The sequence below is a fragment of the Dama dama genome, chromosome 20 (genome assembly GCF_033118175.1).
Source record: "Dama dama isolate Ldn47 chromosome 20, ASM3311817v1, whole genome shotgun sequence".
Lineage (NCBI taxonomy): Eukaryota > Metazoa > Chordata > Mammalia > Artiodactyla > Cervidae > Dama > Dama dama.
Genome location: NC_083700.1, coordinates 12,002,600 through 12,027,764, shown reverse-complemented (window position 1 = coordinate 12,027,764; position 25,165 = coordinate 12,002,600). Strand labels below are relative to the sequence as shown.

The 25,165-nt window shown below is 38.1% G+C and overlaps 1 pseudogene; it reads left to right on the top strand.

Moving 5' to 3' along the window:
* LOC133074445 (olfactory receptor 10J1-like) lies at window positions 1-24,862 on the top strand (annotated as a pseudogene).
* Window positions 24,863-25,165: the final 303 nt, after the last annotated feature.

The following is a 25,165-nucleotide window of genomic DNA, read 5'->3' as shown; positions in this document are numbered from 1 at the left end:
ATGCTGGAGGTCTATACCTTAGGCAAAAGGGTAAAATGGAAATAAATTCACCCTCACAAAGAATGAAACCAGTTCAGTTTTACTTAATCCCTACATGTGTTAATTCACTCTTACCTTTAGACTAACTATCCAACAGGAGGTAAAATAAAATCTTTTCTAGAGGAGGACAATATAATGTAAAGTCTCAGTTTATTTCTACAGTTAACATTTTTTAAAATTTAGAACAGGAGTAGGCAAACTACAGCCTACTTACCCATGAGCCAAACAGTGGTTTTTACATAGCCTGCAGGCTGTATAATGATTTTTACATCTGTAAATGATAAAGAGTGTCCAGGATATGATAAAAAATACACCAAACATACCAGGAGAAAAGACTGAAAAGCTAAAGAGCAAGAAAAACAAAAAAGCACTTGACAGAAACAGACCCATAAAAATCACTGTATTAAAATTGTCAGACACAACTTTAAGATAAATATATAATAGCAGGTGCATCTAAGGTGACCCTCAGTGGGCCACACCCATGTATAATCCTCTGTCCTTGAATGCAGGCAGAACTGTGACTTGCCTCTACTCAACAGAATAAAACATAGGTGATGGATGCCACACTCATGTTTACATCTTTAAAAATTCATCTCAGCAAAAAGGATCAAGAGATCTTTCCTTGCTGGCTCTGAAGAAGTAAGCTGTCAAATTTTGAAAGCTCTTATAAGAAGACCATTTGGCAAAGAATGTGGCCAACCTCTGGGAACAGAGAAATCTCAGTTGGCAGTTGCTCAGAAAGCACAACCTCAGTCCTATGACCAGAAGGAATAAAGTCTGCCAACAGCTATACGAGCTTGGACGAGCACGTGAGGCATATGGAACCCAGTGAAAAGGTTAAGCATGTGTGTAATTGAAGTTCCACTTAGATAGAAGAGATAGAATGTATCAATAGCAATATATGAAGAAATAATAGCCATATGTTTTCCAAACCTGAGGAAAACATCAGATGCAGATTTGAGAATCACTCTGAACCAGACATAGGATATACACACATACACCTACACACAAAATGCATGTAGGACTATCACGTAAAACAACTGAAAAATAAAGATAAAAAGTTTTTAAAGTAGCTAGAGGAAAAAAAGATATGTTATTTTCAAAGAATAACAATAAGACTATTAAATGACTACTTAGTAGCAAAAATGGAAAACAATAGAATAGCACCTTAAAGGTGCTGAAATAAAATAGCTGCCAAACTAGAACTTTTTACTCAGAGAAAATCTCTATCATTAAAAAAAAAATACATTTTTAGAAATGGAAAAAAGTGAGAGAATTCACCATCAGACTTGCATTAAGGAAATATAAAAAGAGTTCTTCAGGTAGAAGGAAAATCCATCCTAGATGGAAACAAAACTGAAAAATAACAAAAAAGAATTTAAAAATTATAGAAAAGATAAATGCATGGGCAAGTATAAGTTGATATTGTACTTAATATTGTACAATCATGAATTAATGTATTATGAATTTTTAAATATTTATAGAATCAAACTATACAACAGTACCATGAAAATGATATTAAATTCAGACTTCATATAGTCTTTTCATTGTCCTTGAAATGTAATTCTAAAATAACCACTTTACTGTTGTTGTTTAGTTACTAAGACACGTCTGACTCTTTTGAAACCCCAAGAACTATAACCCACCAGGCTCCTCTGTCCATGAGATTTACCAGGCAAGAATGCTGGAGCAGGTTGCCATTTCATTCTCAAGGGAATCTTCCTGACTCAGGGAAGATTGAACCTGGGTATCCTGCATTTCTGAAAGAGATGGGAATACCAGACCACCTGACCTGCCTCTTGAGAAATCTGTATGCAGGTTAGGAAGCAAGAGTTAGAACTGGACATGGAACAACAGACTGGTTCCAAATAGGGAAAGGAGTACATCAAGGCTGCATATTGTCACCCTGCTTATTTAACTTATATGCAGAGTACATCATGAGAAACGCTGGGCTGGAAGAAGCACAAGATGGAATCAAGATTGCTGGGAGAAATATCAATAACCTCAGGTATGCAGATGACACCACCCTTATGGCAGAAAGTGAAGAGGAACTAAAGAGCCTTTTGATGAAAGTGAAAGAGGAGAGTGAAAAAGTTGGCTTAAAGCTCAACATTCAGAAAACTAAGATTATGGCATCCAGTCCCATCACTTCATGGGAAATGGGGAAACAGTGGAAACAGTGGCTGACTTTATTTTTGGGGGTTCCAAAACCACTACAGATGGTGATTGAAGCCATGAAATTAAAAGACACTTACTCCTTGGAAGTAAAGTTATGACCAACCTAGACAGCATATTTAAAAGCAGAGACATTACTTTGTCAACAAAGGTCTGTCTAGTCAAGGCTATGGTTTTTCCAGTAGTCATGTATGGATGTGAGAGTTGGACTATAAAGAAAGCTGAGCACTGAAGTATTGATGCTTTTGAACTGTGGTGTTGGAGAAGACTCTTGAGAGTCCCTTGGACTACAAGGAGATCCAACCAGTTCATCCTAAAAGAGATCAGTCCTGGGTGTTCATTGGAAGGACTGATGTTGAAGCAGAAACTCCAATATTTTGGCCACTTGATGTGAAGAATTGACTCATTTTGAAAAGACCCTTTTGCTGGGAAAGATTGAGGGGAGGAGGAGAATGGGACAACAGATAATGAGATGGTTGGATGGCATCACCGAATCAATGGACATGGATTTGGGTGGACTCTGGGAGTTGGTGATGGACAGGGAGGCCTGGTGTGCTGCAGTTCATGGGGTCACAAAGAGTCAGACACGACTGAGTGACTGAACTGAATCCTACATTGCAAGCAGATTCTTTACCACTGAGCCACCAGTAAGGTCCAAAATAACCATTAAAATTATGTAAAAGTAACAAATGAAAAAGGAAAGAAAGAATTTAAAAAATTCTTGATTATTCCTTCCCTCCAAAAAAAAAATAAGATGAGAGAAAAGGTACACACAAAAAAAGTGGGAAGAATACAAATCCTAAACTTGTTATTTAAACCCAAGTATATCAGTAATTTTATTAAATTTAAAGTTTAAATTTCATTAAATATAAAATAATAATCCCATTAGTAGACATAAATTGATAGATTGAGTAGGAAAATAAAATTTTATTAATAAGAAGTGTATCTTAATTATCAGGATATAGAACAACTGAGAAAACAAAAGAATGAAAAATATATATGATACAAACAACATCTATTAGGAAACTATTGTGTTAATATTAGCCAAAGAAGATTTCAATTTTTAAAAATTTTGGAGGCTTTTGTTGTTGTTGTTTTGGAACTTTTTTTTGCCACACCACATGGCTTGTGAGTAGTTTCCTAACCACAGATCAAACCCACACTCCCTGCAGTGGAACACAGAATCTTAACTATTGGAATGCCAGGGAAGTCCCTTGAGACTTCTTTTGTGGCCTGACATAGAGTCTAGAATTTACATAAATGTCAGTTAGGACAAGGTGGTTGATAATAGTGTTGTTCAAGTATTCTATATCCTTACATTTTCTCTGACCAGTTGTATTATAAATTATTGAAATTGAATTATTAAATTCTCCAACTATAATTGTTGAATTGTCTATATCTCCTTTTCATTCTGTCATTTTTGCTTCATGGGCTTTGGGACTCTATGGTCAAGTACATATACATGTATAATTTCATATCTTCCTAACATGTTGACACTTTTATCATAATTAAACATATTTCTCTGTTTCTTGCAATATTCTTTATCAGAAAGTTTTATGCTATTTGAAATCAACATAGCCACTACAGCTCTCTTATGCCTTCTGTCTGCATGGTAGGACCATTTACAACCTCAAAGTATTTGTATCTTTGGTTCTACAGTGCATTTCCTATAGACAGCACATGGCTGGATCTTGCTTTCTTAAATCCAATATGACAGTTTTCCCTTTGATCAGAGGGCTTAATGCATTCACTTTTTATGTAGTTAATGTAAGTAATGATACAATTTTACTGTTTGTTTTCTGTGCTGCATGTCTTTTTCATTCCTCTGTTTCATTTTTACTGCCTTCTCTGTTCAATTTTTTTTTATTGTACCATATTAATCCCTCTGTTGATTTTATAGATAGATTTTTAAAATTAATTTATTTAAAGCAGTTTTTCTATGCATATTTAAATATCAAAGTCTAGTTCAGGTTAATCCTGATTTTATTTCAAAGACGTATAACAATTTAACCTCAGTATAACTATTTCCTCGTCTCTCTCCTTTGTGCTATTATTATCATATATATTACAACTTACAACTATTTTCTATAAATCTAAAAATACAATATTATAATTAAATAACTGTTTTAAACAGTTTTCTGTTTTCTTAAAGAAACTAAAAGAAGAAAACAGAAATGAAGATATATAAACAGCACATACATACACACAGTCCTTTATAATTACCTACATATGTTACATAGGTCGTGTTTCTGGTTTTCTTCATTCCTCTCTGTGGATATGAGTTGGATATATCCATATAACATATAACAGGGATATATGTTAAATTGTCATTTCTTTTCGGCTTGAAGAACTTCCTCTTGTATTTCTTGTATAGTAAGTCTGTTAGCAACAAAAAATGGCAATCTGTTTACTGAGTTCACCTTTATTTTTGTCTTCAATTTTGAAGGATATTGTTGCTAGGCAGAGTTTTTTATTTAAAATGTACGTGATGATTCACTTTTCTCTGGCTGTTTTCAAGATTTTGTCTTTGTATTTGGCTTTCAGAAGTTTGACTCTGGAGTGCCTACATATAAGTCTCTTTGCATTTACCTTTAGTTCAATTCAGTCGCTCAGCTGTGTCCAACTCCCTGCGACCTCATGGACTGCAGCACGCCAGGCTTCTCTGTCCATCACCAACCCCCGGAGCCTACTCAAATCTGTGTCCATCACGTTGCTTGCATTTACCTTACTCAAGAATTATTGAGCTTACTGAATCGCTTAAGTTAATGTTTTCCATCAAATTTGAGCAGGTTTTAGTCATTATATATTCAGATTATTTTCTGCCCTTTTATTTCTGTTTTTCAAAGAATCCCACTACATCTATGTTGGAAAGTTTGCTTTTTTTCCCTCTACGGGTTTCTGAGATTATTCATCTTTCTTTATTTTTCAGTTTTTCTGTTCTTTAGATTGGATAATTTCTTTTGATTGATTTTCAAGTTCACTGATCCTGCTTGTGCCATCTCAAATCGCTGGATCATCTTTTCAGTTATTATAGTCATCTCTAGAATTTGCATTTGCTTCCTTTTTATTGCATTTATTTCTCTTTTGAGATTTACTAATTGTGTACTCACTGCCCTATTTTACTTTTAGTTTTTTAAACATTTGTTGTTTAGTCGCTGAGTCATGTCCAATTCTTTTGTGATCCCATGGACCACAGCCTGCCAGACGCCTCTGTCCATGGAATTTTCCAGGCAAGTATACTGGAGTGGGTTGCCATTTCCTTCTCCAGGGGATCTTCCTGACCTAGGGATCAAACCTGCGTCTTCTGCATTGTCAGGCAGATTCTTTACTTCTAAGCCACCAGGAAAGCCCATGTCCTTTAATTCTTTGAATATATTTATAGTATGTTCTCACCACTCTGTAGCCTTCCCTTTCTTCTTTCAAGAACCTGCATCTCTTTGCCAGGGTGACTGAATATAAGGGATATATTTTAGGGAGAGTACTGGATGCTATCTCTGAACTGACATTATCCTTTCAATAGCTAAAAAACAACTTAATGTGAAAATCATGTTGTTCAGTTACTAAGTCCTATCCAACTCTTTGTGACCCCATGGATTGCAGCACACCAGGCTTCCCTGTCATTTGCCATTTCTTGGAGCTTGTTCAAACTCATGTCCATTGAGTCAGTGATGCCATCCAACCATATCATCCTCTGTTGCCCGCTTCCCCTCCTGCCCTCAATCTTTCCCTTTTCACGGTCTTTTCCAGTGACTTGGTTCTTTGTATCAGGTGGCCAAAGTATTGGAGTTTCAGCTTCAGCATCAGTCCATCCAATGAATATTCAAGGTTGATTTCCTTTAGGATTGACTGGTTTGATCTCCTTGCTGTCCAAGGGACTCTCAAGAGTCTTCTCCAACACCACAGTTCACTGCAACTAGAGAAAGTAGTGAGCAGCAACAAAGACCCAGCAGAGCCAAAAATAAATAAGCAAATAAATAAATAATAAATTCTTAAAGAAAAATTCTGCATTTTTCCTTATAGCATTTATTTTTGCTTGTACTATGCTACTTATTTGTGAGACTATTTGTTTGAAACCTGCCTAGTGTGTAAGCTGTGCACTGCACTGGGATACCTAATCAAGGGGGAGAATGAAGGATAAAACCCAGCCCACAGTCCTCTTGACAAGTCATGCATCCTGGTTGTTGTTCGGTCGCTAAGTTGTGTCCAACTCTTTGAGACCGCATGGACTGAAGCACACCAGTTTTCCCTGTCTTTCACTGCCTCCCAGTGATATATGCATCCTGGTATATATGCATCCTGGTATAGAGCCCCAAACATCCAATAGTGATGCTCTTTTACTAATTACACAAACATACTGTCTACTCACTGTGTGTGCACATGGATTGCATCTATCCAAACAAGCTTTTTATTTTTTCCTAATTCACACAAAAGATACCCAATGAATTAGCTACAGCTCAGTATGCCTCCCTCCTTGATAAACTCTATGAGAGCAAACACCATGACGGTTTTTGTCATGCTTGCACCTCTAATACTCAGCATACTGCATGGAGCATAAATAGATGTTCATTAATAGTTATTGCTTCATTAAATGAAGGAATAATCCTCAGGCATAGAATAACTGGCATGTATTTTATTTTGCATGTTCCTTCCGGGTTCACTGTTGTGGTTTATCATTTGTTTTTTTAAACAAAACTCATTTCAGTTTCTACAATGCAAACTGCTCTTGTGAGTCAGTAGCCAAAGGCAGTATTTTGTTCTACTAATTGCCCAAGTTCCTAATCAGGCCCCTGGGACAGAGCCTCAAGCTCTTTCTTTGCTACCCCTTGTGCCCTGGAATGATTCTCAAGGGGAAGTCCCTAGTGTCTTAGATCAGATGGATCTGGTTCTCTTTCGGGAATAAGCAGAGCTCCTGGATTTGGGGTTTCAAGAGGCTTCCTCTCTGCAAGAAGATTGTCCCAGGCCAGAGGATGCAATGCTCTGGCCTTAAGCTGGTCCCCATACCTCTGACATTCCGGAAATGCTGAACTTTTATGTCTGGGGTTTCAATTTTTTTTCCCTTATAGGCCTCTTGGAGAGAGTCTTATCTTTGTTCTCTCTTTTTTCTAAAGTTCAGATGCACAGCCACTAAAAGAACTTCTCTCATATCCTTTGCCAACTTTGCAAGAAGTAAGTGGTGGCTGGTAGGAAAAAAAAAAAAAAAAAGAGGTTTTAAATTTTCTAAGTTTCTTTCTTTTCTCATTCTGGTTTTCTGATGATTTTCTTAAACTTAAGAGTTTCATACTTTGCCTGTATTTTGCATGATGATTTTTTTGAGACCAAGTGCCTATAAAGTGGAATAGAATATCCTCATAAGTTTTATTTTTAAATAATGGAAGAATCTGTTTAAAACCATGGAGGGAAAGATAGTAAATTGGAAAACCTTCATAATGTCAGAGTTTTCATCTACCACTGAAGTCCCTGTTATCTTTCAAGTAAATAAGACTGAGGGTCAGACATTTTTCATACAGCTGTTGTCTTCTTCCCCTCTAACCTGCACCTCATTCCTAAATACTCAGCCAGCAAAGTTTTGATTCAGTGAAGGCATGTAGAATCTGGAGTCACACATACTGTGTTTCACACCTGGTCTTACCAGTTATTAGATATATGAGTCTGACAAGTAATTAATATTTCCAAGCTTCAAGTTGTCCACCTTTATTTATGTATTTATTTAGTTTACAATATTGTATTGGTTTTGCCATACATTGACATGAATCTGCCACGGGTGTACATGTGTTCCCCATCCTGAACACCCCTCCCACCTCCCTCCCCATCCCATCCCTCTGGGTCATCCCAGTGCACCAGCCCCAAGCATCCTGTATCATGCATCGAACCTGGACTGGTTTAAAATGGGAGTACGCATTTTATTTCCTTGTAGGGTAATTTCTAAGCTTTAAGTTGTGCAGACTGTCTTAAGAGGACAGTATATACTATATTTTAATCAAGTGTTGTTTTTGCATTTGCATTTACAAATTAACTCACACATTCAGAGTCTAAGGGCCAACTTTATTGTTCCATCAGCGTTTGAAGTCTATGTGTTGTTTTGACTCCCCTTACTTATTTTGCTCAGTCTTGGGTTAGGTTCCCGGCTCTGCTACCATTCAGCGATGTAACACAGGGGCATCCAGATGACTACTTCCAGAGAAATGTGCTTTACATAATCTGTGTGTGTGTGTGGTGGGGTGGGTGTGTGTGTGTGATGTGGACGTGGAACTAAGCACCATCACATTTCTACAACATATTTATTTTTGAGCAGTAGATATTTCATTACTTTGAAGAATAGATAGATGCTAGTTTTGCAGCAGAAGAAATACAGTTTTCTTCTGAGACTTGCCCTTCTACCAGACACTAGTAGCTGTGTTAGGAACTAACAGGAAATTGGGTAATACATATCAACCCATATACTTGTCTCTGCACAGAGATATCAAAGCAACCCAGAAGAAGATAAAGTGGTTTCCTCTGCTTTTTAATATCTTCCTAGAGAAGGCTCATCAACTTCTGTCTATCAGCGTTACATGTATCAGTATCTCAGCTGAGACGGAAAGGACATCATCTTACCTCCAGTATTGAGAACTCTCAAGAACAGAGGACTCAGAGTACAAGCTAAAAAGAGCTGGGTTCCCAAGTCCTCTCTGCCATGAACTAAATATGTGATATTAGACAACACTTTTATCCTTTTTGGAACTAAGCATCATCACATTTCTACAACATATTTATTTTTGAGCAGTAGATATTTCATTACTTTGAAGAATAAAGGAAACTGTAAAATGGCCAAAATTCCTATAATGTTCTACCATATTTTTGGAGAAAAGAGCTGTTCATCAAAAGTTAGATTAAGGATTGGAAAACTAGCCCCAGATGAATTATCTATGTCCCTTCTTAATAATGGAAAGTCCCTCATAGCTCAGTCGGTAAAGAATCTGCTTACAATGCAGGAGACCCGGGTTTGATTCCTGGGTTGGGAAGACCCCCTGGAGAAGGAAATGGCAACCACCTCAGTATTCTTTCCTGGAGAAGGAAATGGCAATCACCCCAGTATTCTTACCTGGAGAGTCCCATGGACAGAGGAGCCTGGCAGGCTACAGTCTATGGGGTCGCAAAAGTCAGACATGACTTAGCAACTAAACCAGCACCTTCTTAATAATAATGTTTTTTCATTTTTTCCTGTATTGTTCATTCATGTCTTTTTTCTTCTGGCAGTTTCTCAGTTTTTACTACTTAACGGGACTAAGTCTAAATTTTGACTTCAATACTTGGGCCTAGTCTCCATGTTCCCAAGGTAGCTCTGCTGTATATATCTGGCAAAGGTATGGGTCTCCTCCCCCAGACTAGATGCACCTCAAGAGTATTACTTCAATTATTGGTTCACATAGTTATCAAAAGCTTAAGAGAAGGCAAATATTAGGCTAGGTTCTGGGTATATGGAAATGACTAAATATGATCTCTGCTATAAGAGGCTTCTCATGTGATGCTAGTGGTAAAGAACCTGCCTGCCAATGCAAGAGACACATGAGACACATGTTCAGTTCCTGGGTCTGGAAGATTGCCTGGAGGAGGAAATGGCAACCCACTCCAGTATTCTTGCCTGGAAAATTCCATGGACAGAGGAGCCTGGGAGGGCTATAGGCTATAGGGCTGCAAAGAGTCAGACACAACTGAATGAGCAACACTTTCAACACTTTCATTATCTCTGTCATCAAAAAGCCTACAATATAGTTCAAAAGTTAGATAAATAATTTCAACTAAATGTGATAAGCACCGTCACATGAGAATGAAAACCACCAGCAGAGCTAAGACTGGAGGGATACTCGGATGACAAGATGGTGATAAGAACAACCTCAAGGTTAAAAAAATTGAACATATACTCCACCCACTGCCTACATAGTACATACTCATCATGGATGCTTTGCAAAATTCAAGAGACAGTAGAAATTTGTACCATGAGTTATACCATGCAGACTTGTGTACTACTAACATTTAGATGATTTCCATTTAGCTTTTTCTGTGTTCTATATTTTAGATTAGTTGAGATAATTCTGCATATACTGTATTATATCCTGCTTTTTAACCATCATTTTCCATTGAATTAAAAAGAATTTTTACGCATAATTTAAAAGCTGTGCAATATATTGATAGTTTAAAAATATTCTACTAGTATTAGTTTCTGTTTATAAGTATCACATATAATCATTTTTGTATTCTAAATCTTTTGTCTATACATATGTATCCACATTTATGTGGGTATATATCTTTGCTTTTCATTACAGTATAGGGATCACATGACCTTTACTATTTTGATATTTCTTCCATTTAACAATATCATGAACATTTGATGCATAACACTACAATTTTTATTGTAAAATATGGTATACATTTAAAAAGGTATATAAAACAAATGCACTTTTTAAGAAAAATAATAAAACAATTACCTAGGTACCCTCTGCCTAAGCTAGGAAACAGAAAGCCGCCATAAAACTAGAAGTCTCAAAGATGCTCAACATCACTCATTATCAGAGAAATGCAAATCAAAACCACAATGAGGTACCATTACACGCCAGTCAGGATGGCTGCTATCCAAAAGTCTACAAGCAATAAATGCTGGAGAGGGTGTGGAGAAAAGGGAACCCTCTTACACTGTTGGTGGGAAGACAAACTAGTACAGCCGCTATGGAAAACAGTGTGGAGATTTCTTAAAAAACTGGAAATAGAACTGCCATATGACCCAGCAATCCCACTTCTGGGCATACACCCCGAGGAAACCAGATCTGAAAGAGACACGTGCACCCCAATGTTCATCGCAGCACTGTTTATAATAGCCAGGACATGGAAGTAACCTAGATGCCCATCAGCAGACAAATGGATAAGGAAGCTGTGGTACATATACACCATGGAATATTACTCAGCCATTAAAAAGAATTCATTTGAATCAGTTCTAATGAGATGGATGAAACTGGAGCCCATTATACAGAGTGAAGTAAGCCAGAAAGATAAAGACCAATACAGTATACTAATGCATATATATGGAATTTAAAAAGATGGTAACGATAACCTTATGTGCAAAACAGAAAAAGAGACACAGAAGTACAGAACAGACTTTTGGACTCTGTGGGAGAAGGTGAGGGTGGGATGTTTCGAGAGAACAGCATCGAAACATGTATATTATCTATGGTGAAACAGATCACCAGCCCAGGTTGGATGCATGAGATAAGTGCTTGGGCCTGGTGCACTGGGAAGACCCAGAGGGATTGGGTAAAGAGGGAGGTGGGAGGGGGGATCAGGACAGGGAATACATGTAAATCCATGGCTGATTCATGTCAATGTATGACAAAAACCACTACAATATTGTAAAGTAATTAGCCTCCAACTAATAAAAATAAATGGAAAAAAAAAAAAAAAAACCAAACTAGAAGTCTCACATATGCTTCTTTCAAATACTTCAATATATGCCAAATAGTCGCTATCATGAATTTTAGGTTAAAGAATTTCCATATTTTAAATTTCTCATGTTTTTAAAGAACATACTGCTTTGAAGAGCTCATTATTAGTTCTAAATGATATATTATTTTATCTTGCCTTCTTTGGAAAATTAAATAAATAGAATGTATGCATGTATGCTAAGTCGCTTCAGTTGTGTCTGTGTCTTTATGACCCTATGGACTGTAGCCTGCCAGGCTTCTCTGGAGGTCCATGGGATTCTCCAGTCAAGAATACTGTAGTGGGTTGCCATGCCCTCCTCCAGGGGATCTTCCAATCCCAGGGAGTCGAAACCCATGTCTTTTATGTCCTCTGCATTGGCAGGCAGTTTCTTTACTGCTGAGCTACTGGGGAAGCCCAATAAATGGAATGCACACACACAAACATATGTATACAAACTTTGGTTAGCTTCTATTACTCAACATTATGATTTGAGATTCATCTATATTGATTTGTGAAAATGTAATTTGTCCCTTTAAGGGGTCAGCAAACTTTTTCTGTAAAGGATCAGCTAGTAAATATGTTAGACTGTGTAAGCCACACAGTCTTTGTTGCCTCTTTTTAGTCTGTGTAGGTCAGACAGTCTTATTGCCTCTATTTAACTCTACTATGTTCGTGCAAAAGCAGTCATACATAATACATAAAAATGGGTGGGACTGTGTTCCAATAAAGCCTTCCTTACAAAAGCAGCTGACCTGTGGGCTGTAGTTTGCCCACCCCTGTTTCACAATTAATTCATTCACTGTTCTATAATACTTCATTGTAAGAATTTACTTCAATTTAAATATCCTTTCTGCTTTTGAAAATACTTGGTTTGTTTCAGTTTTATTTTTCAGTAATAAACAAACTTGCTATAATCTTTGTGCTCGTGACTCTTTAGCTTTTCTTGGCTAAAAATCTAATGATAGAATTACATAGGATATGTTCATTTTCAGCTCTGACAGGTAATATCTGTTTTTCAAAATAACTTTATCAATTTTTATCAATTTACATTCATTTTATTAGGGAACCAGAGCTTCCATTGCACTGTATCTGTGATAGTTTTGATGTTTTGTAATCTGATAAGTATGAAATGGGCTGTGGTCTTATGTTCTCTGGCTATTAACAATATTAAAAATCTGTTCACATGCCAATTGTGTTTCCTTATATAAAACCCCTGTTGTTTTCTTTTTAATTTATTATTATATTAAGCTAATCTTCTCCTTCTGATTTTTAGAAGTTCCAGGTGCTAGTATTTTATCTGCTATTTTTATTGTGAATGTTTTTCCTGTTTCTACCTTTTCCTTTTCTTGTGATTTATTTTGAAAAATAGGAGTTAATTTTTCATGGGATAAAATTTATCATTATTTTTTTTATGTTGTATATTTTTCACTATCCCAAATTTTAAAAATACTCTCATATATTATCTTCTAGACATTTCATAAGATTTGTTTGTTTGTTTTCACAATTCTTTTTTAAAGGTGTGCATGCCTATGCTCAGTTGCTCAATCATCTTTGACTCTTTGTGACCCTATGGACTGTAGCCTGCCAGGCTCCTCTGTCTAGGGGATTCTCCAGGCAAGAATACTAGAGTGAGTTGCCATTTCCTTCTCCAGGGGATCTTCCCAACCCAGGGAGTGAACCTGCATATCCTGTGTCTCCTGCATTGGCAGGCGGAGTCTATCACTGAGCCACCTGGGAAGCCCTTTAATGGTATGTATGCTAAGTCGCTTCAGCCCGTGTCTGACTCTTTGTGACCCGATGGACTGTAGCCCACCAGGCTCCTCTTTCTGTGGGATTCTCCAGGCAAGAATGCTGGAGTGGGTTGCCATGCCCTCCTCTTTAATGGTGTAAACTCATCTAATTTCAGTTTTTCCCATACAAGTAAACCAACTATTCCAGGACTATTAATTGATGACTCTGTGCTTTCCACCAATCTGCAAAGCCAGCTCTGGTGCAAATAGTTTCTATATTTCAGAACTCAGTTTTTCCCCCCATTGGTGTGATTGCTAATCCTTGTGATAATGCCACATCTTCTTAATTCCTATAGCCTTAGAATAAGCAACAGTATTTGAAAGGCAAACCCTCAACTCTTGCTTTTCTTCTTTCAGAGTGTTTTGGCTTCTCTTTGTACTTCCATATAAATTTTAGTATCAGCTGTCAATCTGGCAACCAATGAACCAAAAACAATCCATTTGGGATTCTGACTGAGTTACACAGGAGTTTTGATTAATTGAAATCTTCATAATATTAGATCTTCCAATTCATAAGCATGGGGTAGTGCTCCATTCACTTCAGTCATCTTTAGTGCTTATTATTAGAGTTTTATAATTTTCTTAATAAAGGTCTTTATTCCTAGGTATTTTCTATTTTTAAGCTACCATAAATGATAGCTCTTTTAAATTTAATTTTCTATCAATTTAAGTACAGAAACATGATGAATTTTTATATATAAATTTTGTTCCAGAAAATTTGTTAAACTCTGTTAATAATTCTAATAGTTTATCAGTAGCTTCTCTTGGATTTTCTATGTTCACAATCACATCATCTACAAAGAATTTCTTCATTCTCAATCCTTGTATCTTTAATTCCTTTTTTCTTGCCTTACTGGGCTAGCTAGAATATTCAATTTTCAATGTTGAATAAAAGTAGATAAAGCAGTCACCCTTATCTTGTTCTTAATCTTAAAAAGAACCCTTCAGTATTTCACCTTTAAATATATGCTGGCTGAAGAATTGCTGTACAAATGCTTTATCAGTTAAAAGAAAATCTTTTATTCTTTGTTTACTAAGGGTTCTTATAAGTAGACGATGAATTTTAAAAATGCTTTTTTGGCAGCTACTGAAATAATCATGTCTCTTTTCCTTTAAACAATTCATTTGAGGAAAAATATAATTGGACTATTTAATGTTAAACAAGCTTAGCATCCTAAAATAAAACCAGCTTGGTCATATACCCATTTTATACATGGCTGAATTTGGCCTGGTGACATTTTGCTTGAGAGTCTTGCATCTATTTCTATGAGTGAGATTGCCCTGATAAATTTGGTATCAAGATAATTCCAGCTTCATAAAATGGGGTTAGGAGTATTCTCTCATCAGGGAGAAAGAAATTTTATTCTACCCTTCTAGTTTCTTCTGACTGGTCTAAGAATTAAATTGACCTGAGACATATTAGTGAGAGAAAATCAAACAAAAGTTAAATAACAAGTACATACGTGAGAGATTCAGGAAGACTGAATAACTCACCAAAATGACTGAAACCCTCACCTTGAATATCTTGTCCAGCTAAAGAAAAAAGAGGATGTTGGGGGTAGTGATTTGGGACTTCCAAGAGGAAAAAGACAATCCACAATTCACAAGAAAAGCAAACGTTCAGTGAACAAATGTTTGCTGGGCCAGGCAGAAATAGTGGGACAGAGAAATTTTAAGGAGCTGACTTTGTTAGGTTCCTCTCTACCTACCTTACCTGGTTCATACCATAGTTATCTACAGTGATGGCTCTCCTCCTGGAACAAGCCCTCCGTCTACAAACTTTTAGACATTTAGGGCGAAGGCCAAAGATTCTTCCTGGGTCTTTGGACCTTAAAAGTAAATCTTCGTGCTAAAGAGACACATCTTGGGGGTGGCAAATTTTGCTTCCCTATACCTTCTTTTTTATTACTCATAATAGTTTAGACTATTTCAGTCTCAAGATTGAAATTAACTTATCCTTGAATGTTGTGAATTGTTATTGGTAAATTGTTATTGGCCTGGAGGTTTATCTGTAGAGTTTTCACTACAGTCTTTATTTCTTAAAATAGTTTTCAGGCTTCTTCTTAATTCAATATTGGTAAGTAATTTTTTTTTTCTAGAAATGTATCCATTTCACTGAAGTTTAAAATGTATTGAGACAAAGTTTTTCATAAAATTGCTTTTCATCTTTTTGTGTCTGAAAGTTCTGTCTTTATGTCTCATTCATTCTTACTAGAGTTTGTGTCCTCGTTTTTTTGTTTATCTCCTTTGTCGGTTTCACTAGCAGTTTATCTAAAGTTTATAAATTTTTACCCTTTTGGATCTTAACTGTTTTATCTTTCTTTTATATATTGATAACATTGTATCATTTTTTAACTTCTACTTTCTTTTTTTTAATCTTGTTTTTATAACTTCTTAGGGTGGATGCTTTACTCACTAATTTTCAGCCTTTTATAAGTAACAAAAAAGCATTTTAAACTACAAAGTTCCCTCAAATAATGTTCTAAATGCTGATATGTGATTCTCTTATTATTTTTTTTTTTTTTTTTTTTTTATTAGTTGGAGGCCAATCACTTCACAACATTTCAGTGGGTTTTGTCATACATTGATATGAATCAGCCATGGAGTTACACGTATTCCCCATCCCGATCCCCGCTCCCACCTCCCTCTCCACCCGATTCCTCTGGGTCTTCCCAGTGCACCAGGCTGGAGCACTTGTCTCATGCATCCCACCTGGGCTGGTGATCTGTTTCACCATAGATAGCATACATGCTGTTCTTTTGAAATATCCCACCCTCACATTCTCCCACAGAGTTCAAAAGTCTGTTCTGTATTTCTGTGTCTCTTTTTCTGTTTTGCATATAGGGTTATCGTTACCATCTTTCTAAATTCCATATATATGCATTAGTATGCTGTAATGTTCTTTATCTTTCTGGCTTACTTCACTCTGTATAAGGGGCTCCAGCTTCATCCATCTCATTAGAACTGGTTCAAATGAATTCTTTTTAACAGCTGAGTAATATTCCATGGTGTATATGTACCACAGCTTCCTTATCCATTCGTCTGCTGATGGGCATCTAGGTTACTTCCATGTCCTGGCTATTATAAACAGTGCTGCGATGAACATTGGGGTGCACGTGTCTCTTTCAGATCTGGTTTCCTCGGGGTGTATGCCCAGAAGTGGGATTGCTGGGTCATATGGCAGTTCTATTTCCAGTTTTTTAAGAAATCTCCACACTGTTTTCCATAGCGGCTGTACTAGTTTGCATTCCCACCAACAGTGTAAGAGGGTTCCCTTTTCTCCACACCCTCTCCAGCATTTATTGCTTGTAGACTTTTGGATAGCAGCCATCCTGACTGGCGTGTAATGGTACCTCATTGTGGTTTTGATTTGCATTTCTCTAATAATGAGTGATGTTGAGCATCTTTTCATGTGTTTGTTAGCCATCTGTATGTCTTCTTTGGAGAAATGTCTGTTTAGTTCTTTGGCCCATTTTTTGATTGGGTCATTTATTTTTCTGGAATTGAGCTGTAGGAGTTGCTTGTATATTTTTGAGATTAATCCTTTGTCTGTTTCTTCATTTGCTATTATTTTCTCCCAATCTGAGGGCTGTCTTTTCACCTTACTTATAGTTTCCTTTGTAGTGCAAAAGCTTTTAAGTTTCATTAGGTCCCATTTGTTTAGTTTTGCTTTTATTTCCAATATTCTGGGAGGTGGGTCATAGAGGATCTTGCTGTGATTTATGTCGGAGAGTGTTTTGCCTATGTTCTCCTCTAGGAGTTTTATAGTTTCTGGTCTTACATTTAGATCTTTAATCCATTTTGAGTTTATTTTTGTGTATGGTGTCAGAAAGTGTTCTAGTTTCATTCTTTTACAAGTGGTTGACCAGTTTTCCCAGCACCACTTGTTAAAGAGGTTGTCTTTTTTCCATTGTATATCCTTGCCTCCTTTGTCAAAGATAAGGTGTCTATAGGTTCGTGGATTTATCTCTGGGCTTTCTATTCTGTTCCATTGATCTATATTTCTGTCTTTGTGCCAGTACCATACTGTCTTGATGACTGTGGCTTTGTAGTAGAGTCTGAAGTCAGGCAGATTGATTCCTCCAGTTCCATTCTTCTTTCTCAAGATTACTTTGGCTATTTGAGGTTTTTTGTATTTCCATACAAATTGTGAAATTCTTTGGTCTAGTTCTGTGAAAAATACCGTTGGTAGCTTGATAGGGATTGCATTGAATCTATAGACTGCTTTGGGTAGAATAGCCATTTTGACAATATTGATTCTTCCAATCCATGAACACGGTATGTTTCTCCATCTGTTTGTGTCCTCTTTGATTTCTTTCATCAGTATTTTATAGTTTTCTATGTATAGGTCTTTTGTTTCTTTAGGTAGATATACTCCTAAGTATTTTATTCTTTTTGTTGCAATGGTGAATGGTATTGTTTCCTTAATTTCTCTTTCTGTTTTTTCATTGTTAGTATATAGGAATGCAAGGGATTTCTGTGTGTTAATTTTATATCCTGCAACTTTACTATATTCATTGATTAGCTCTAGTAATTTTCTGGTAGAGTCTTTAGGGTTTTCTATGTAGAGGATCATGTCATCTGCAAACAGTGAGAGTTTCACTTCTTCTTTTCCTATCTGGATTCCTTTTACTTCTTTTTCTGCTCTGATTGCTGTGGCCAGAACTTCCAACACTATGTTGAATAGTAGTGGTGAGAGTGGGCACCCTTGTCTTGTTCCTGATTTCAAGGGAAATGCTTTCAATTTTTCACCATTGAGGGTGATGCTTGCTGTGGGTTTGTCATATATAGCTTTTATTATGTTGAGGTATGTTCCTTCTATTCCTGCTTTTTGGAGAGTTTTAATCATAAATGAGTGTTGAATTTTGTCAAAGGCTTTCTCTGCATCTATTGAGATAATCATATGGTTTTTATCTTTCAATTTGTTAATGTGGTGTATTACATTGATTGATTTGTGGATATTAAAGAATCCTTGCATTCCTGGGATAAAGCCCACTTGGTCGTGGTGTATGATTTTTTTAATATGTTGTTGGATTCTGTTTGCTAGAATTTTGTTAAGGATTTTTGCATCTATGTTCATCAGTGATATTGGCCTGTAGTTTTCTTTTTTGGTGGCGTCTTTGTCTGGTTTTGGAATTAGGGTGATGGTGGCCTCATAGAATGAGTTTGGAAGCTTACCTTCATCTGCAATTTTCTGGAAGAGTTTGAGTAAGATAGGTGTTAGCTCTTCTCTAAATTTTTGGTAGAATTCAGCTGTGAAGCCATCTGGTCCTGGGCTTTTGTTTGCTGGAAGATTTTTGATTACAGTTTCGATTTCCTTGCTTGTGATGGGTCTGTTAAGATCTTCTATTTCTTCCTGGCTCAGTTTTGGAAAGTTATACTTTTCTAAGAATTTGTCCATTTCATCCAAGTTGTCCATTTTATTGGCATAGAGCTGCTGGTAGTAGTCTCTTATGATCCTTTTTATTTCAGTGTTGTCTGTTGTGATCTCTCCATTTTCATTTCTAATTTTGTTAATTTGGTTCTTCTCTCTTTGTTTCTTAATGAGTCTTGCTAATGGTTTGTCAATTTTGTTTATTTTTTCAAAAAACCAGCTTTTAGCTTTGTTGATTTTTGCTATGGTCTCTTTAGTTTCCTTTGCATTTATTTCTGCCCTGATTTTTAAGATTTCTTTCCTTCTGCTAACCCTGGGGTTCTTCATTTCTTCCTTCTCTAATTGCTTTAGGTGTAGAGTTAGGTTATTTATTTGGTTTTTTTCTTGTTTCTTGATGTAAGCCTGTAATGCTATGAACCTTCCCCTTAGCACTGCTTTTACAGTGTCCCATAGGTTTTGGGTTGTTGTGTTTTCATTTTCATTCATTTCTATACATATTTTGATTTCTTTTTTGATTTCTTCTATGATTTGTTGGTTATTCAGAAGCGTGTTATTTAGCCTCCATATGTTTAAAGTTTTAACAATTTTTTTCCTGTAATTGAGATCTAATCTTACTGCACTGTGGTCAGAAAAGATGACTGGAATGATTTCAATTTTTTTGAATTTTCCAAGACCAGATTTATGGCCCAGGATGTGATCTATTCTTGAGAAGGTTCCGTGTGCACTTGAGAAAAAGGTGAAATTGATTGTTTTGGGGTGAAATGTCCTATAGATATCAATTAGGTCTAGCTGGTCCATTGTGTCATTTAAGGTTTGTGTTTCCTTGTTAATTTTCTGTTTAGTTGATCTATCCATAGTTGTGAGTGGGGTATTAAAGTCTCCCACTATTATTGTGTTACTATTAATTTCCTCTTTCATACTCGTTAGTGTTTGCCGCACATATTGCGGTGCTCCTATGTTGGGTGCATATATATTTATAATTGTTATATCTTCTTCTTGGATTGATCCTTTGATCATTATGTAGTGTCCTTCTTTGTCTCTTTTCACATCCTTTATTTGAAAGTCTATTTTATCTGATATGAGTATTGCAACTCCTGCTTTCTTTTGGTCTCCGTTTGCATGAAATATTTTTTTCCAGCCCTTCACTTTTGGTCTGTATGTGTCTCTTGTTTTGAGGTGGGTCTCTTGTAGACAGCATACATAGGGGTCTTGTTTTTGTATCCATTCAGCCAATCTTTGTCTTTTGGTTGGGGCATTCAACCCATTTACATTTAGGGTAATTATTGATAGGTGTGGTCCCGTTGCCATTTACTTTGTTGTTTTGGGTTCACGTTTATACAACCTTTCTGCATTTCCTGTCTAGAGAAGATCCTTTAGCATTTGTTGAAGAGCTGGTTTGGTGGTGCTGAATTCTCTCAGCTTTTGCTTATCTGTAAAGCTTTTGAATTCTTCATATCTGAATGAGATCCTTGCTGGATACAGTAATCTAGGTTGTAGGTTATTCTCTTTCATTACTTTCAGTACGTCCTGCCATTCCCTTCTGGCCTGGAGGGTTTCTATTGATAGATCAGCTGTTATCCTGATGGGAATCCCTTTGTGTGTTATTTGTTGTTTCTCCCTTGCTGCTTTTAATATTTGTTCTTTGTGTTTGATCTTTGTTAATTTGATTAATATGTGTCTTGGGGTGTTTCGCCTTGGGTTTATCCTGTTTGGGACTCTCTGGGTTTCTTGGACTTGGGTGGCTATTTCCTTCCCCATTTTAGGGAAGTTTTCAGCTATTATCTCCTCGAGTATTTTCTCATAGCCTTTCTTTTTGTCTTCTTCTTCTGGAACTCCTATGATTCGAATGTTGGGACGTTTCACAGTGTCCCAGAGGTCCCTGAGGTTGTCCTCATTTCTATTGATCCTTTTTTCTTTTTTCCTCTCTGCTTCATTTATTTCCACCATTTTATCTTCTACCTCACTTATCCTATCTTCTGCCTCCGTTATTCTACTCTTGGTTCCCTCCAAAGTGTTTTTTATCTCATTCATTGCATTATTCATTTTTAATTGACTCTTTTTTATTTCGTCTAGGTCTTTATTAAACATTTCTTGAATCTTTTCAATCTTTGTTTCCAGGCTATTTATCTGTAACTCCATTTTGTTTTCAAGATTTTGGATCATTTTTATTATCATTATTCTAAATTCTTTTTCAGGTAGATTCCCTATCTCCTCCTCTTTTGTTTGACTTGGTGGGCATTTTTCATGTTCTTTTACCTGTTGGGTATTTCTTTGCCTTTTCATCTTGTTTAGATTGCTGTATCTGAGTGGGCTTTCTGTATTCTGGAGGTCTGTGGGTCCTTTTTATTGTGGAGGATTAACCCAGTGGGTGGGGTTAGACGATTGGCTTGTCAAGGTTTCCTGGTTAGGGAAGCTTGCGTCAGTGTCCTGGTGCATGGAACTTGATTTCTTCTCTTTGGAGAGCAATGGAGTGCCCAGTAATGAGTTTTGAGATGGGTCTCTGTGTTAGATGTGACCTTGGGCAGCCTGTATGTTGATGTTCAGGGCTATGTTCCTGCGTTGCTGGAGAATTTGCATGGTATGTCTTGCTCTAAAACTTATTGGCTCTTGGGTGGTGGTTGGTTTCAGTGTAGGTATGAAGGCTTTTGGACAGTCTCTTATTACTTAAAGTTCCATGTAGTCAGGAGTTTTCTGGTGTTCTCAGGTTTTGGGCTTAACTCTCCTGCCTCTGGATTTCAGTTTTATTCTTCCTGTAGTCTCAGGACTTCTCCAACTATACAGCCCTGATAAGAAAACTTCTAGGTTAATGGCTAAAAGATTCTCCCCCGTTAGGGACACCCAGAGAGGTTCACAGAGTTAGATGAAGAAGAGGAGAGGGAGGAGGGAGATAGAGTTGAGCAGGAGGAGAAAAAGGGGGACTCAAGAGGAGAGAGACAGATCTACACAGCTGTCTGTTCCCAGAGTGTTCTCCGTAGCCCAGTCACCTACAAAGATTCACAGAATTGGATTGGGAAGAGAAGGGGAAAGGAGGAAATAGAGGTGTTCTGAGGTAGAAAACAGAGAGTCAAGATGGGAAGAGAATAATCTTCAGTTTAAAAATAGGGCTTCTCTTCCTTTTTTTTTTTGTAAGGTTATAGTGTATTGAAAATGAAAATTAAGGAGTAGTAGAGGAGTACTAGAGGACTTTAAAAGAAATAAGAGAAAAAGAAAAATAGAAAATAGAAAAGAAAAAGGAAAGAAAAAAAAAGAAGAAAAAAGAAAGAAAGAAAAAAAAATTTTTTTTTTCCCTAATTAAAAAAAATTGTAAAAATCTATGGAAATGAAAGTTAAGGAGTAATGGGGGAGTAATAGGGGATTTTAAAGGAAAATAAAAGAGAAAAAAATAAAAAAGAAAAAATAAGAAAAAGAAAAAAAAAAGAGAGAAAAAAGTAAAATTATATCTAGGAGTTTCTCTGGAGCTGTTGTGGTCAGTGTGGGTTCGGCTCAGTTTCAGATAGCTCCTCGTTCCAGCTTACGCTTCTCGATATCTACAGGTTCCTCCGGTGTAGTCAGTGTTTTCTAGAGGGATTTCAATCTGTTGCACCAGTCCCTTCTGAAGCGGTTCCCTTTGTTTATTTGGCTTCTGTTTGCCGGTCTCTTCAGAGCCTCATTTCCGCCCTGACACAGGCGGGCGGAGGTGGACTCTTATTCAGGTAGCTAGTTCCGTCGCTCTGCGGGGAGGGGCTTGCGCAGCAGGGAGAGGCTGGCGCTGTGGGGACGGGCTTGCGCCGCGGGGACGGCCTGGCGCTGCCGGGAGGGGCTGACGCTGCTCTCTCCGTCTGCGCTGCTCAGGCTCCCGGCTGTTCTATATGGAGCGCGCCCCGCGCTGCGCGAGGTTCCAGCCCTCGGGTGTTCCACAAAAGCGCAGAACGAAAAGCTGCGCCTGCTCTCAGCGCCCTCCCCGTCAGAGCGGTCCAGGCAGCCAGGGGCTTGGTGGGCGCACTCTCCCCAGGTGTGGCGCGCCCCCTCCCTTCCGCGGACCCAGTCTCAGTTTCCGCTGGCGCCAGTCGGGTGCGCGCGCCTTCTGCCCTCTGCGTCCCCAGCCCCAGTCCCCACCGCGCCGGTCGGGTGCCTGCGCCCTGTGTCTCGCCGCGACCTTCCCCTCCCCCCTGCCTCCTGCCTCCGGCGGGGCTGGGCCGGTCCGCAGCCTGCGAGCTCTTCTCTGGATTTTCTCGGTCTCTTTGTTCTGCGAACGGCCGGTGGTGTGTTTGGGCCGGTTAATTTACTCTCCCTCTTTTGGTCTCCCACAGTTCAAATTGGCAACTCACAGAAGCTCCCTCCGATTGTCCTCAGGGCACTCAGGCCCGGACCCTACCCCAAGCAATGCCGCCTAAGACTTCCCGGGACGGATCTCCATCCTTAGCTCTTTTGTCTCACTTTTTATCTTTTATATTTTGTCCTTCCTCCTTTCGAAGACAATGGGGTGCTTTTCTGGGCGCCTGATGACCTCAGCTAGCGATCAGAAGTTGTTTTGTGAAGTTTGCTCTGTGTTCAGTTATTCTTTTGATGAATTTGTAGGAGAGAAAGTGGTTTCCCCGTCCTACTCCTCCGCCATCTTGGCTCCTCCCTCTTATTATTCTTTAGTTCTCAATATTTTTTAACTTCCATTATTAGTTCCTCTTTGAACCATTGGTTAGATTATCAAATATTTGTAAGTTTTAAAGTTCCTTTTTGTGGCAATTTTTAGCTTAATTATGTTGTGGACTGAGACTGTGGTCTACAGAAAATACAGTTTTAAGAAAATTTGGAGACCAATTTCATGGGCCATACATAGGTTGTCATTTTTTAAATGACTCAGGAGTACCTGAAAAGAATGCTTTACCTCAAGCTTTTAAATAGTGTTGCACAAATTTTCTGTATCTCATATTCCAGTTCTAGGACCTAGTCTGCCACATCTCTGGAAAAGGCAGTTGATTCACGAAATTTTGAAACAAATCTTTGTGGTATTGAATCTTTACTCTAGACAATGCACTCACCAGAGGGTAAGGAAGCCCCAAGAGAGGGTGCTGACTTTCTCTTTGTTTTTCGGTCCTGAGATCTCCAGTGAGGACAGCCAACCACACAGGTAAGAGAGTTTATTTTGCAAGGTTTCTCCAACTTCCAAGAACATCAGTTCACACTCTTCATGGTGCTTCTCTTCCTGTACATTCTAACTTTGGCTGGTAATGCCATCATTGTGACTGTTATCCATATAGACCATCACCTCCACACACCCGTGTACTTCTTTCTAAGTGTCCTGTCTACATCAGAGACTTTCTACTCCCTTGTCATCATCCCATGCATGCTTTTCAGCCTTGTAGCCCTGAGCCAGCTCATGTCCCTGGAGGGCTTTTTTTCTTTCTTAGCTTTGCCATCACCACCTGCCTCTTGTTGGCAGTAATGGGGTATGATCGCTATGTGGCTATCTAACCCACTTCGTGACTCAGTCATCGTGAACTGGAGGGTCTGTGCCTTGCTGGCATCCTCAGTAGGTGCCATGGGGTTCTCACTCTCACTGGCTCAGGCTGTGGCTATTTTCAGATTGCCCTTTTGCAAGGCACTCATTGAGCATTTCTCCCGTGATATTTGACCTGTGTTGAACCTGGCCTGTGCTACCCCAATCATCAATGATATCCTGACCTTAACTATCAGTCTCTTGGCCATTACAGGCCCTGCCACCTTCCTCTTCATCTCCTACATCCTCATTATCTCCACCATTCTCAAGATCACCTCTACCGAGGGCTGGAAGAAGGCCTTTGCCACCTGCGCCTCCCACCTCACTGTGGTCATCGTCCACTACGGCTGTGCCTCCATCGCCTACCTCAAGCCCAAGTCAGAGAACACCAAGGATCAGGACCAGCTGATCTCAGTGACCTACACTGTCATAACACCTTTAGTAAACCCTGCTGTGTACAGTCTAAGAAACAAAGAAGTCCAGGATGCTTTGCAGAGAGTGGTGGGTAGAAATCCCTTTCCTGAGATGAGATCCCTACCCAAATAGATGTGCATGCATTCCAGGAGGAAGTCTATACCGGTAAAGTTACAGAGCCAGTATTTCAAATGATTGGTGAAGTTTCATACATCATATACAGGGCCAGGGCAAAAATGGAGCTGAGGGGCAAACCTCTAACAAATGACTTTTCACTTCCTCAGCCTCTTTGTTAGCATAATAAAAACACAAGTCACTCCACAGACCTGTGAATAAACACTCACTGGCCCTATTACAGGAGATAATTTTAAGATCAGAATGCAATCTCATGTTCATCTTGAGGCAGGAGGTAGATGAGCCTCTTCCCTCTCCGCGTGGTAAAGCTAT